General features: G+C 43.2%; 1 non-coding gene across 1 annotated transcript; it reads left to right on the top strand.

Moving 5' to 3' along the window:
* Positions 1–8,008: 8,008 nt before the first annotated feature.
* On the top strand, positions 8,009–8,124 carry LOC138286800 (U5 spliceosomal RNA). The gene has a single exon (XR_011202076.1). It is a non-coding gene; the product is annotated as a U5 spliceosomal RNA (small nuclear RNA).
* The last annotated feature ends 2,280 nt before the right edge of the window (positions 8,125–10,404 follow it).

Below are 10,404 nucleotides of genomic sequence, written 5' to 3'. Positions count from 1 at the left end.
AGACCTATTGGCTTCATCAATGGTTTTGGAAAAAAGTGATATGATGAACCTAGCGCTGGACGTGCCTAGCTTATTCATTAGGTAGAGCGCACAAGTGCTTTGACCTGTTGTAATCTATCTGTGGGCTTTTAACCACGCCCACCGCACGCCCATCACTATTACTCGTTAATGAGCTTGCCTTTCAAAAATCCTTTGTTATCATTGGTAAATGCTTTTCGTTTGTCCCTCCGTGGGGCGGTTTTGTTACTGCCTTGGACACCGACCCTGTTATATGTATAATTGCACGTTTGCCGATACGTTTGACTGCGAGCAAACATCTTTTTCCTTTTGTGTCTCTCCCTCGTGCTCATGCTCATGGGGGCTGTAGCGCTTTGAATTGGCTCGCTTATGCATCTGTTTTAATTTTCATTTTCAATTGATGTGTCAAGAAAAGTCCAGTTAAGAATTTACAATACCAATAGCTCTAACTCGTTCCTCTTTGTCAATACTTGATTTGTTACAGCAGCTGATGCAGCCTTATAGGCTTCAAGTACAAGACACACTGGTTCATTCATTGTCTCGGAAAGAATAGCAATGAGCCAGCAAGCATGCTTTGACGTAGGCATATAAAAGTCCTCTTCTTGGGTGCCACTAGTCCTCACAAAAGCCCATGTGAGGCACCATTCAAAATGTGCAGAGTTAAAGGAGCCGACATTATGACTTGAGCAGGGAAACTATTGTGGTGCAGCCTTTCCTGTCACGTGACCTATGACTTAGTGCCAGATTTATACTTTTTGACGCAAAACTGTGCAAACGCAGTTCTGCGTCAAAAAGACTAGTGCTGGATAGCACCATATTTTAATGCCACCTGGGGTTCATATTTATATTATGACGGTGGGTGGTGCTAATAATAGGTTAGAGTCAACATTTGTGAAGTTAACCATTGCGCCTTGTGGTAATGCAAAATTATGTTAACGTCGGAAAAATGACTCTAACCTGTTTTAAGACACATAAACATGTTGCAAAATGGAAATGCACCATTTTTTACAGCGATAGCGTCAACTTTAGACACCAATGCACAAAACAGTGCAAAGGAGAGGCAAAATGGAGCCAGAAAGCCAGGAGAGACCCCAGGGTGACCTAAATTAACCAGGAACCAGCCAGAAGGACAAACAACCCAGGGGAGGAAGAAGAAAAAGAGAAAGTGTTGTTTCAGTGCGGAGGAGTATGAAATACTGATGAGAGAGGTGACAGAGCATCAACATCAACTCTTCGTTACCTCAAAATTAGCAATTGGAAGGAGAGAGGCAATCTGGCAGCAGATAGTAGACAAGATTAACAGTGTGACAGAGGTGAGGAGAACCGTAACTGAGTGCAAGAAACGCTCGCAGGACTGCAAGCGAAGGAGAAAGACAAAAATGGCATCGCACAGGAAGGCAGCACTGCAAACTGGAGGTGGTAGTCCAGCACCACAAGAGGACCTGGACGAGATGGAGGAGATGGTTGCAGAAGTCATCCCGGAGGAACTGGTCATTGGAATCGCAGGACAGGGCAGACTACCAGGAAACACCACAAATGCAGGGTAAGTCGGATATGGGGAAATTAATGTTAAATTGTTAAGTGCAAGAAGGGGGAGCCACATAGGACACACTCAATGCATGTCAAAGGAGAGCAGAGGGACACATTGCACATGAAGCAAGTAGCACCATGCTGACGTAAGCTATACATGTACCTACGCCTTAGTAGTGCCATGCACCACAACACGTACACAACCTGGACATATGTCAATCACTAGGGCTAAATACCTACATGTACATATGCAGTACATGGGATGGATGGCATGTCTAATGACTGTGCCTCTGGTTGTCTCCTAACAACATCCCTCGCATATAGTCAAATTAACTCTACCAACACGACCAAGACATCAGAGACTAGGAAGTCAGTCAATACCATTCCTGGGGTTACGTCATGGTGGTGTCCCTTGCAGTAACACCTTGCAACTGCCCTGCCTCATTGCCCAAACACATGTGTGCTGCATCTTACAGCGCACAATATCATTGCAACCATCCCAACAGTACCCAGACATGTGCCGGTACCACTGTTAGCGCGCCTGACCTTAATAAGTAAACTTACAAGGGGACGGGAATAGGTCGATGAACCTTTTGACTCGCAATTAAGAAGTTCTTACCATAGCTCCAGTATATAATCAATAATCAATACACAATAATCGACAATCACTAGTAATCAATAAAATCAATAATCATTGGAGTCAGTAATTGTCACGCACCATGACCTTTAAGTCATGAATAACTACACCTTTAGTAAAAGTTTAGAATGTTTATTTCCCTATATTAATAATGCTAAGGTCATGTAGATTAATCTCAACATCAAACGAAACACATACAGAAACAACACTGGTTGTCCAAAGTGGCGGAAGAAATGCAATCTAATCAAAGCTTGAACTACAACACATTCTAAAGCTACGGTGCAAATCAATAGCAAAGTCAGCTGCGTCAACGTAATGAAGTACATGAAGTTCAGCAGAGAAGGTCACCAAGCATTAGTCCCTGTTATCATAATTCAATTAGTGAGAATCCTTAACTAACATCAGATTAGCATCAGCATGTTGGGCTTCATGCTAAACAATTTAGTACGGAAAATTTGGAAAATCATCTAACTATGGTTCTATCAAAACAGCGCAGTTGGTACTTAGAAAGAAAAAGCAAATATGCATAATAATCACATTTCGATGTATACCTATGCTCGGTATGGGTCATCAAAGCAGAATCATTCTTCGTCCTCAGGACATCAGTCGATCAGCAAGCCATCAGGCTCTCAGTCAGGAAAATATGAGCCCAAGGAGCCAGAATGTCGGAATGACCCAAATGGCAGAATAATCTGTCTTCTCTAAAAATGTCGAAATGAATGTCTCTCCCAGAATTAGCGTTGTTATATTAAAGTCACTTAAACTATCCCCTAATTCCCTATTGGTCAGTTAATCGTATGTTCACACTTTCTCCAATAAAAGTACTATACCATATCTTTGAATTCTAATATTTCTCCGTTCTCATATTGTTGATTGGTTCCTCTTGCAATGTCCTCATCATCCGGCTTGTCGGGTAACAATATTGTTGCAGCTTCTACTCAAGTCAGAATTCCATTGTTCTTGTCCTTGGAAAGTCAGTCTCACACACAAAAAACCTAAAATGTTGCATTAGCAAGAACATCATCTCCTAGCAGTCGGTTCTCACGAAAAGCTTCCGTTATATGCACATTTAAACAATACAACAGACTTTTACCAGTTTAATTCTCTTGGTCAGCATTTTTACTAAACACTAAGAAATACAGCTTTTACATGAAGCCTGGCAAAATAGGCCAAGACACTCACTACGTTAAGGCCTACAATTAATAAAGCTAGAACATACTTCATAACTCTCAATATGGCATATTACTGTATTGGTCTAACATATATTCAATATTTCATAAGTAATAATTATTGATTAGTACATTTCATTAACATTGGTTAATGATATCTTATTGAGTTTAAGGTTGGTTCTTGATATGTGTGTGTCAATCCAAAAAGCAGCCTCTGGCATTCATCATGTCATGGCCAATAAATTGTGAACCATGGTAAGGTGTAAGAGCAAGCTGGTTATTTGAGGAACTAGGAAACATCAAAAACGCAGTAGCGGATGATATATAAAAGAAGATATTATATATTGTTAATGCATGATATTATTATTATTGTTGATGCGTTTTCCCAGGGTTGAGAATAGGAATGCAAAGTATATTTCTTTACCAAATTTGTAGGTGGGCCTGTGTGTGCTTGATAAGGGCTCTGTCGTGAGACAACAAGTGGATTCTGCACAGATTTGAGTCTGAAAGCTGTAGGGACACAGGACAACACTGTGCTTCTGCTGAAAATAATTTATATGAAGCGAGCATGCTTCCACCATTCTGTGATACCAATTTAATCCTGTGCATTGCATATTATGGAGGTACATTTACTCTGTTTAACATATTCAATTTTGTATGTTGATTCACAGGCTTCCTTTGCTGTACCAGCTGCCAGTCACTTCTTAATTTGGAATTGGAAAAAAACGAATAATATTTGCAGGGATTGAAGAGTTCTCATGCATGCAAATATTCATTCCCATACACAGATTCACATTTGTGCATGCATGCAGACAGACATACAAATACAGCACTCATTCATGCTTACACATGAGAGTTGAAAATATAACTTAACTGAAGTTGATAGGAAAAGGCATCTTTGCTCTGTACCTCAAGGGCCCACAGTTTCAAACATCCAGAAATCAGAGTGAGAGTGCCAGCTTCACGAGCTTTGGCTTAACCAGAAGCGAGGTTAGTATGTGAGGAGCTGTACCTTTTCTTTTGTCTTTGCTTCTGACCTGGCAAAAGGGCGTATGATGGAAAAGCCCAACCTAAACTTCATAAGTTGACATAATGCAATGCCATGAATAGAGCACTACGTTACCTAATGTAGGGGCCCCTCTCACCGCCGTTGCATCACATTTTGTGAAGCAACTGTGGTGCGAACCTCTAAATCATGGTCTACATTTATGGGGAATTGGCATAGAGTAATGCTGCAAGTTTTTTTTGCTGCGCTACCCTACGCCAATGTGAAAGGACAGGAATGCACCGTATTTATGAAATTTGGTGCAGTCCTTTCCTTTCCCACTGTGCTGATGCACAATTGGCTGCCTAGTGCCAATCCAGGCACTCTTGCACCATGGTGGAAGGGCGCCTGAATTGCATGCAGGATTGTCTTTGTGCAGGAAGGCCACCTTCCTGCACAAAAACAATTCTGAGAGGTGATTTCCTCTTTCATTTGAAAGAGGAAAAAATGAAGAGAAATGAAAATATTTCTCCTCTTCACGCCTGCTCTGGGGAGCCATAAGTTTATGCGATTAAGCAAATCTGGAGGAGCGTCAAAATCAATGGCTATTGCGTGGGCAAACCCACCGCAATGTCCATGGAACGCAGCCCTGGTGCAGAGTAAGGCCACACAGCGACTTGCGCTGCTTTCTCTTCCTCCATATCGATGAGGCCATGGAAAGCCATGCAAAGTGGATTTGCGTGGCCTCACAATATGGTTGAGAGGCTTGTGCCACCAAAGTGTCAAGAAAAGTGAGTCACCTGTGGCGCAAGCCGCTCATAAGTATGCCGCCATATTTATGAGGCCACGGAATGCCACTTTGCTTGGCTTTGAATGCCCTCATAGATATGGAGTAAGGTAAGGCAACGCAATTCGCAGTGTTGCCTTACTCTGCATTAGGGAGGCGTTCCATGGGCATTACGGTTAGTGATTCCACGCAACACCCATGGCTTTTGACACATCCCCAGATTACAAGACCCTGCAAAACTGGGGATTCACTAAAACCTTACGCCTCCCCAGGGGAGGCGCAACGAGGAGAAATATCATTATTTCTGCTCAGTTTTTCCTTTTTATATGTGTGCTGCATTCTGCAAACAGGAATGTGCTGTATGCCATAGATAGGCGCCTCACTGCCTTTTGACGCAAGCTGCGCTAACCTGCGCCAAATCCCCAGAAATATGCCCAGTGGAGTAAAAGGGTGAGTTTGCGAAAGAGCCGCAGCCTGAAACTTGTGCATTGCACAACTCAAACAGTGGAGCCCTCGTCAGCTATCTATGTGTTAATGCAACCTTACATGTAAACAGCTTATTATACAGAATTGTTTGTTTTCAGGGAAAAGCCACCCCCTAAAACGTGCATTGCGCAAATCAACCAGTGGAGCCCTCTTCAGCTGTCTATATAATATTGCAACTTTATATGTAATCAAATGATCGTTTAGAATTGTTTGTTTTCAGGTAAAAACAGTAATACTTCAAGGCAATAAATCAAGGGTGAAGCAGGTTATTTTCATCGGCCGACCCCCTTGCGTCCATATTGATGAGGCGCCCCTGCTGCAGGCTCCCACATATAAGGATATTGCAAGTAACCTTGGATTTGCAAGATCTTAAAGAATTCGACTCTGGCCTTGGTTCTTGGAAGTCCTTCGTGATTCCCAATATCCTTATAATTTTTAACATGCAGCGATTTTACTGGGACTTTGTCGGATAAACCCACAGCACATGTCAGTAGAATTGCAGTCTTTAATCTTTCAGCGCTCCCCAGGCAGGCCACCGTAAAGAAGCGTTGGCAAAGCCATCATACCCATAATTCACCGCTTGGAGGCAAAACCCCACTAATTACAGCAAAAGACAGTTACCACGAATCTATGAATATTAAGGGGCATATTTATACTCTGTTTGCGCCGGAATTGCGTTGTTTTTTTTTACGCAATTCCGACGCAAAACTAACTCCATATTTAAACTTTGGTGTTAGACGCGTCTTGCGCCAAAATCCATGGAGTTTTCGTCATTTTTTAGCGCGGACACCTACTTTGCGTTAATGATATGCAAGGTAGGCGTTCCCGTCTAAAAAATTGACTCCGAGGCATGTGCGCCGTATTTAGACTCCTGGGCAAAATTCACGCCCAGGAGTGGGCGGGTCAAAAAAAATGACGTCCGGCCGCTTTTGTGCCGTTTTTTTGCGCCTGGTCAGGGCAGGCGTTAAGGGACCTGTGGGCTCGGAAGGAGCCCAGAGGTGCCCTCCCAAGCCCCCAGGGACACCCCCTGCCACCCTTGCCAACCCCAGGAGGACACCCAAGGCTGGAGGGACCCATCCCAGGGACATTAAGGTAAGTTCAGGTAAGTTTTTTATTTTTATTTTTTTGTGGCATAGGGGGGCCTGATTTGTGCCCCCCTACATGCCACTATGCCCAATGACCATGCCCAGGGGACACAAGTCCCCTGGGCATGGCCATTGGGCAAGGGGGCATGACTCCTGTCTTTGCTAAGACAGGAGTCATTTCAATGGGGGTTGGGAGTCGAAAACAATGGCGCAAATCGGGTTGAGGCGAAAAATTTGCCTCAGCCTGACTTGCCCCATTTTTTGGCGCCCAAGCTCCATATCCCCCTACGCCGGCGCTGCCTGGTGTACGTCGTTTTTTTTCACGCACACCAGGCAGCGCCGGCGGCTAACGTCATTGAATAAATACGCCGCCCGCATGGCTCTTCAGAATGGCGTTAGCCGGCGCTAATTTTTTTGACGCAAAACTGCGTTAGCGCAGTTTTGCGGCAAAAAGTATAAATATGGCCCTAATTTTGTCTTTCCCTTTAAAAACCTGTGCTAACATTCATTCACCTTTATTAGCCTCACAGCTCAAGATCACAAATCGTCGCCCAAATCGTCTTGTGTCAATCAATATGGAGCATTCTAGGAACGAGCTACGCACCTTTTGAGTTGTTTTTGTTTTGTTTCTTCACTTTTAGTTTCTCTTTGTATAGTACTAATGATAAACCAGAGAGACAGATTTATTATTTTTTGAATGATTTCGTTTGCTACTGAGAACGAGAGGTGCGGGACTCAATTGTACAAGAGTATGTCATTGTTTTTTGGATGAAAATCGTACGTTTTCTAACCATCCCACAATATTAGGGCCACTGACCCGATACAGTCCACTTCCGCCAGCGGCTGTCGGCGCGACCTTAGCCTTTCGAGGTCGAGTGTGTAAGTTCTTTGTCCTGGTGTGAGCTCTCAGTGGCTTTTAACCACGCCCACCGCACGCTCCTCACTATCACTCATTCATGGGCTTCCCTTTAAAAATTCTTTATCTACTTGGGGCGGTTTTGTTGCCGCCTTGCAGACAGCTGGTTACATGGATAATTAAAGGAGCAGAAATGACCATAGAAAATGTCTTGCTGGCTTTCCTGTCACGTAACCTGCGACAAAATTTGCATACCCATAATTCCTCTCACTGCTGGGCTCTCCGCTTGTTTCTTTCTGTGGCAACAAGTGTTTTATCAGTGTAAAGTATTACAACTATTATTATAACTTGGTTCTATTTCGAAGGGTTTTCTATGATGACCTTAGTAAACCTAGTCGCCCTGATAGTCTGTGGAACGGTGTTTCCCGGCGCAATAGTCGGCGGCTGCCATTAGCATACTCTGGTTTCTCTTCAAATCGAATAAATCTTTCGCCTTTTACTAAAGATTACCGTGGAGAGGAACATTTAAGAGTTTCATTCAATTTTTGAAAGCCTTACGAAGAGTAGGGTTACCCTTATACAGTTAAAAAAATGTATTGAGTGATAGAAATTCTTATTGAATTTTCAAGTTCAAACTTTCTATGAAAACAGATACGGGAAAGTCAGTTGAGAAATAAAACATTTAACTGTCCAATTTGTGTTTTATTTCTGGATCAGCTCTTTATTTTTTCTCATTGATTATTGAAATATTATTCAAATATCTTCTTTGACTTAATTGTAAAGGTCTGTTAAAATATATATTATAAACATATATGTGTGTGTGTCAAATGTATGTATATTTATTTAGATCATGCCACGACTTTGAAACTGATGAATAAAGATTGAGGGGCATATTTATACTCTGTTTGCGCTGAATTATCTTGACGCACATTCGGTGCAAACCTTGCCCCATATTTAAACTCTGACGCCCGACCCTGCGGACGTGTGCGTCATTTCTTGGATGCTTGAAACTGCCTTGCATTAATGACATGCAAGGTAGGCGTTCCCGCCCCAAAAATGACTTTATGGCTTCATTTTGACGCACAGGAGGAGGTGGGCCTTAAAAAATGGCGCACAGCCTGATGTGCGCCGTTTTTTAACGCCTGGGTCAGGGCAGGTGTTAAGGGACCTGTGGGCTCCAAAGGAGTCCAGAGGTGCCCTCCCCTGCCTGCCCTCAGGGACACCCCCTGCCACCCTCGCCCACCCCTGGAGGACACCCATGGATGGGGGGGACCCATCCCAGGTAAGTACAGGTAAGTTGAGGTAAGTATTTAAAAAAAAAATTATAGTGGCATTGGGGGGCCTAATTTGGGACCCCCTACATGCCACTGTGCCCAACGACCATGCTCAGGGGACAGAAGTCCCCTGGGCATGGCCATTGGGCAAGGGGGCTTGATTCCTGTCTTTGCTAAGACTGGAGTCATTTCAATGAGGGTTGTGCTTAAAAAAATGGCGCAAGTCGGTTTGAGGCATGATTTTTGCTGGCGCTGGTTTGCGTCAAAAAGTATAAATATGGGCCTGAATCTAGCATAATTGACCTCCTGTGATCCTGGGAAAATCACTTAATCAACCCTTGCCTAAAAACCACAAGCAATAGCAAAACCAGTAGGTAGTACTTATGCAAGAGCCATGTACAGCAGCGTGGCTGCTATGCAATATTGCTGAAAGTAAAAAAAAAGGTACTATGGCGCAGTCAACACTTGCTCCATCACAGCGCTTTTTTATTTTATTTTATTATGAACCATGCTGTACAGCAGCCGCACAGCCATACAACATGGCAAAAAAGATTGACAAAGCCAATAGGTCTTGCATCGGTGAGACCTATTGGCTTCATCAATGCTTTTGGAAAAAAGTGATATGATGAACCTAGCGCTGGACGTGCCTAACTTATTCATTAGGTCGAGCGCACAAGTGCTTTGACCTGTTGTAATCTATCTGTGGGCTTTTAACCACGCCCACCGCACGCCCATCACTATTACTCGTTAATGAGCTTGCCTTTCAAAAATCCTTTGTTATCATTGGTAAATGCTTTTCGTTTGTCCCTCCGTGGGGCGGTTTTGTTACTGCCTTGGACACCAACCCTGTTATATGTATAATTGCACGTTTGCCGATACGTTTGACTGCGAGCAAACATCTTTTTCCTTTTGTGTCTCTCCCTCGTGCTCATGCTCATGGGGGCTGTGGCGCTTTGAATTGGCTCGCTTATACATCTGTTTTAATTTTCATTTTCAATTGATGTGTCAAGAAAAGTCCAGTTAAGAATTTACAATACCAATAGCTCTAACTCGTTCCTCTTTGTCAATACTTGATTTGTTACAGCAGCTGATGCAGCCTTATAGGCTTCAAGTACAAGACACACTGGTTCATTCATTGTCTCGGAAAGAATAGCAATGAGCGAGCAAGCATGCTTTGACGTAGGCATATAAAAGTCCTCTTCTTGGGTGCCACTAGTCCTCACAAAAGCCCATGTGAGGCACCATTCAAAATGTGCAGAGTTAAAGGAGCCGACATTATGACTTGAGCAGGGAAACTATTGTGGTGCAGCCTTTCCTGTCACGTGACCTATGACTTAGTGCCAGATTTATACTTTTTGACGCAAAACTGTGCAAACAAAGTTCTGCGTCAAAAAGACTAGTGCTGGATAGCACCATATTTTAACGCCACCTGGGGTTCATATTTATATTATGACGGTGGGTGGTTCTAATAATAGGTTAGAGTCAACATTTGTGAAGTTAACCATTGCGCCTTGTGGTAATGCAAAATTATGTTAACGTCGGAAAAATGACTCTAACCTGTTTTAAGACACATAAAC

Source organism: Pleurodeles waltl, chromosome 3_2, assembly GCF_031143425.1.
Source record: "Pleurodeles waltl isolate 20211129_DDA chromosome 3_2, aPleWal1.hap1.20221129, whole genome shotgun sequence".
In the NCBI taxonomy this organism is placed as follows: Eukaryota; Metazoa; Chordata; class Amphibia; order Caudata; family Salamandridae; genus Pleurodeles; species Pleurodeles waltl.
This window is presented reverse-complemented; position numbering and strand designations above follow the sequence as displayed.